This window comes from Jatropha curcas, chromosome 4 (assembly GCF_041381405.1).
Source record: "Jatropha curcas cultivar XTBG-Jc1 chromosome 4, XTBG_Jcur_1.0, whole genome shotgun sequence".
In the NCBI taxonomy this organism is placed as follows: domain Eukaryota; kingdom Viridiplantae; phylum Streptophyta; class Magnoliopsida; order Malpighiales; family Euphorbiaceae; genus Jatropha; species Jatropha curcas.
The window spans coordinates 10,865,358-10,870,583 of NC_143154.1; positions in this window are offsets into that span (position 1 = coordinate 10,865,358).

Genomic DNA, 5,226 nt, shown 5'->3' on the forward strand with positions numbered 1-5,226 from the left:
GCAACAAAGAAACAGAACTAGAAGGTAGAGAAGAAGTGTCAATGTTAGTCGAATTACGCAAAAATTCTTTTAACCGAATCATCAAGACTGGTCTACCCTTTCCAACACTGTTTCGTTTCTTTCTTTCTCTCAAACAAAGAGTTTGTTTCTTTTTCTCCTCTTTACTCTTTTCACTCTTTTGTTCTCTCAATCTTGAAGTTTCACTCTCTAATGGGCCATTATTTTGTTTTGTTTGTTCTGTGGCCTCTTTCTCCTCTTTTTCTTCACTCTTTTCACACTCTGGTTCTTTTGAGCTCTCATTCTCATTTTTCCTCAAGGCCGAAACCTCTTTTTCTCTCTCAACTACCTTCCTTTGATCTTCACATACTTCTTGAGGTGATAATGGATCAAGAACCATCTTTTTATCCTCAATTGAAGATTGGCAATCCTCTTCTGGAAATACATCTTCAAATTCTTGTAAAGGATCAACAAACATATTTGGCAAAGATGGATTAGGATCATTGATGGTCAAACAAAATTCTTTGCACAAAGGTACAAATATAGGTTGAATTTGTTTTTCCTTCCCTTCTCCCTCTTTCTTTTTATTTTTACTCAGCATGTTTTCACACTCCTTTTCTTTATGGACAGTTTCAAAACTCATCTTTTGCTTTTCACATTGATCTTCACATGCTTCTTTTGAGAAAGATGAATTTGGACCAGTCATCCACCCATCCATTGTGAATGAATACCTATTGAGGTAATCCACACTTTTCTTTCCTTGCACCCTTCCTGACTTATTGTTCAAATTCCTAAAGTAATGGTTAGGATTATCGACCTCCTCACCTTCAAGAGTTTGAATTCTAGTCGATGTAGTACTAGGACGAGCTCTTGTTGTATTAGAGCGTCGGGCGGCTTTAATCTCCTTCAAATCCTTTCTCATATCTTGGAAGAAACTGTTGTAGCTTCTAAACTGTTCTTGAATTGCTTCCATGAAAAGTTTTAATTGAGGATCTTTAATTGGAACTCCCTCTCCATTACCATCTCCAGTTTTGTCTGTACTCATGGTTAGTATTCAAAGAGAAAACACAAAAGATTTGAGTTAATGGTAATTCACTCCCTCACGTGTTTGCACTCTTTGATCACTCCTTGCAATTCCTCCAATTGCACTTCAGAATCTTAGGTCAACCAACCAACTCAAAATCACGTTTAGAAGCAAGGAATAAAAACTTAACAATGAAAAGTAAGCACAATTCTAGAAAGAAGACACAAAATGAGATGGATAGTAGCACAAGAATATAAACAATGCACTACTTTAATTATCAATTAGAGTGTAGTAAACAAGCAAACACACCCTAACAATGTAATAGAAGCAATAGAAAGCTCACACAAAAACAAAGAAACTAGAATTTAAAAGACAATTTCAGGATATAATGTATGAATTTAGCTTACTACAAAGCAAACCAAATATGGACCTAATTAATTCTACCCAAAACAAAGCAAGCAATCAAAGAAAATCCAAAAGAAAACAATGGTCAGAATCGGGCACAGGCGTGCTAGAAAGAAGCACGGGCGTGCGTGTAATGCTTAGTCCAACAAGTGAAAGTTAGGACCTAGCACGGGTGTGCTTGAGGTGAAGCACGGGCGTGCTGAATTAAATCCTTTTTCAATGTAACCCAATTTAGGTAGGATTTTAGATTTGACAAGGATTGTAGTAGATTTGCTTAATCTTAAAAGATATGGACAACTAATTCTTGTTACAAAGTAGTTAAGATTGGATTTGATCACAAGATTATAGTAGATAAACTCAATCCCCTAAAATAAGGTCAAATCCCTAAGAATTAGGAACTAATCCCACAAAATATGGTCAAATCCCACAAAATAATGTCAAATCCCTAAGAATTAGGAACAAATCCCACAAAATATGGTCAAATCCCTAAGAATTAGGAACAAAATCCACACAACAAACAATCTTTAATGGTGGACGAAAAATTTTTTACACTCTCTCTTTTTTTTTTTTAATCAACAAGATCTAATATCAAAACTTCCAGAATTAAAACAAACAAGAACGAAATTGATCAACACAATTGAATCAAGAATGAATTTAAATCAAACAAACAAGAAGATAAAGAAACACAAAAACAAGAAGAAAAGACACGAAACAAAAGAAACAAGAAAAACAAATAAACACAAACCCTAGAACTAAGATAAATAAGAATTTACCTTAATCTTTGGCTCTGATACCAAACTGACGCGGAACCCAATGGAAATAAATTCCATGAACTCTATCACAAGTTTTGGAAGAGATCCAAGATCAAACTAAACCCCCCCCCCTCTATGGCACCCAAAGCTTAAAGAAGCAAGAACACCAATAATAGAGTAAAAGAATAAGATAAACGCCACAAAGAATTGATAAGTTTACCTTGATTCTTGATGCAATTAGAAGAATGCAATCTCACACTCTCTAAAGCAAGAACACGCTTAAGCATGAAGAAGAAGATCTCTCTTTGATTAATTGATTGAATGTTGAATAATTCAATAATTACAATATAGCAAGCTATTTATACTAATTCTAAGAGGTCCAGATCCTTAAAGGATTTAGATTAGTAAGTCTAAATCAGCTAAGGATAAGGATTAGCAAATCTAAACCAACTAAGGAGTTGACTAACAAATCATAACAACTTAAGGATTTGGATATCTAATCCAAATCAACTAAAGATTGACCAAATCTAAACAAAATAAGGCTAAATAATCAAGGGTGGTCGAAATATGGGAGGCCCAACCCATTAACATTGCAAAAACTCAAAATGAACTAACTAAAATTTCAAGAGGCAGAGGCGGGCACGGTCTGGGGCGTGCCAAGGCGCACGGCCGTGCTTCAATGTAAAGCTTCCTTCGTGAGAGGCAGAAGAGTGCACGGTCTGGGGCGTGCTAGTTGGCACGGGCGTGCTTCAGTGTAAAGCTTCCTTCGCGAGAGGCAGAGGCTTGCACGGTCTGGGGCGTGCTAGTTGGCACGGGCGTGCTTCAAATCAAGTGTTTCCCTGCGAGAGGCAGAGGCTTGCACAGCCTGGGGCGTGCTACCTTGCACGGGCGTGCTAACCTTGCATTGTCTAGGGCGTGCCATGGTTGGAATTTCAGATTCCATCTCAACTTGTGCTTCCATTAATGTGAGAAACTTAGGTGTTCCCCATGCTTCCTTGAACTTTATGGTTGAGTGCTATCGATTCCGTATCATTCCCCCTTTCGTCGAAAAGATTCGTCCTCGAATCTTAGTTAGAAGTTGAGGTATCCATGCTCTCTTGAGTTCCATGGTTGCTCCATATTTCTTTGCATTTCTTCTTGTAATTGATCCACTAGGTAGCACTAATGGATTTTTCATGTTGTTCTCCTTGCTCCCTTGAGTTCCATGGATGAGTGATGGGGAATTCGTATCAAAACTCTTCATTTGTTTTTGAAACTATTTCATTTGCTTTTGAAACTACTAAAAACATAAATGTAATCTAAAGTAAATTCTTAATACTTTAACAGTTTTCTACTTTCTTTTCTAGATCTCATCAGATTAAAAATTCATTTTTGAATCAGAATTGTCCTAGAAAAAACCCTATGCTCTAATGGTGAGTTTTGTATCAATAAAATTGCATACTCTAATCTAAAGCTTTCTAATATTCTCTCAAATTAGGATATCTAAGTCCTTTCATTAAGAACTCACTCGTCAGTTTATGAGATTTCTGTCCAACTAACTAAATTTGTTTTCCCACGAATAATGGGCCATTCTCATCTATCCACATTTCATGAACAATTAGCACGTGATCATAAAAATTTTTCGTTCAAAAATTGAAATAGAAAATTTTGAAAATAGGACACTAAATTTACAAATAACCCTAAATTATATAAATCAATTATAATGAATTACCTACAATGATGCATTAATTTTCAATTTTAGCAAATATTATGTATTCAAAAGCGAAATTTTTTCAATTGCACTTATTAATTCATAAAATAAATTATGCAAAAAAATTGCTATTCTATTATTGGCGGGAGTTATTACCCATATCATTTCAAACAATACCATTTTTGTGGCCTAAGGGGTTAACGGTTACCACAAAAATTTCTTTTCTTTATCTATCCTGAAAACCTACGCTCATTGTAGAATTTACCTTTAGAAAAAGATTCATATCATGATGCTTGACGCTGCCTTTGCTTAAAAAGACCAAAAAAAAAAAAAAAAAAGACTATCTTAATGGAAAACAGTCAACCAAGTTAGGCGAAAGCAGTCAGTTTCTCTACTCAATCATGCAGAGCCAACCTCAATTCTACAGCCTCCACTCGACACGTACGTACACACTCTACTCCTCTCTACATCGCCACATCGGTCCGCGGATACATTACAAACAAAACCCTTATCTTGATCACGACAAACCCTCCTGTCCCGTGTCCCCATTCCTCAACCACTCCCTTTCTCGTGTGTTTTTTAAACCGATCTGATTGGTCGGACCAAAATCAATTAATTTGATTTGGTAAAAGTAATCTGAAAGGGTAAAAACTCAGAGTTAAATTATTAAAAAACTGATGTATGTAGACCCTATTTATTTTTAAAAAATAATTTACCTTTAAAAATAAATAACTTATTTTTCATTGTTTGGTTACAATATTAAAAATTAGTTAAAAATATTAAAATTTTTAACTCATAAGACCATAAAATATTAATAATAATATAAATTTCGTATTTTAAAAATTATACTGTTAAATATGAGAATGCAAAAAAAAAAAAGGTAAATTATGAAAGTTATTGATGATTGGCGGTGATGGCCAATGGTTGCAAATAAACGGGTGGTTTGTCCGATACTGAACGGTGACTAGAAATAGTGATTACCGATGATTAATAAATTAAAAGATATAGATTTATAAGATTATAATAAGTTTGTACTGTCCGAAAAATATTCTCTTCTGAAAATAGAAATTATTTTCTTCAAAAATGACTTTTTAAAAATGACTTAATTTTTTATTAATTAGTAAAATATTTTCCATTTGACTTATTTTCCTGAACGTCCCAATAACAGAAATTGTGGATTATATTTTCGTGCAATTTAGTTTGCATGGATGATTTAAATACTAATTCTAAATATGTGATCATATTTGTACTGTTATTCCTGTCAATTTTCTTTAGTATCAACTGATCAAACCGTGATTCGATTCGGTAATCAATTGGTTCGATGTCGGCCCGGTTTAAAAGCACCCCTTGTCCCTTCT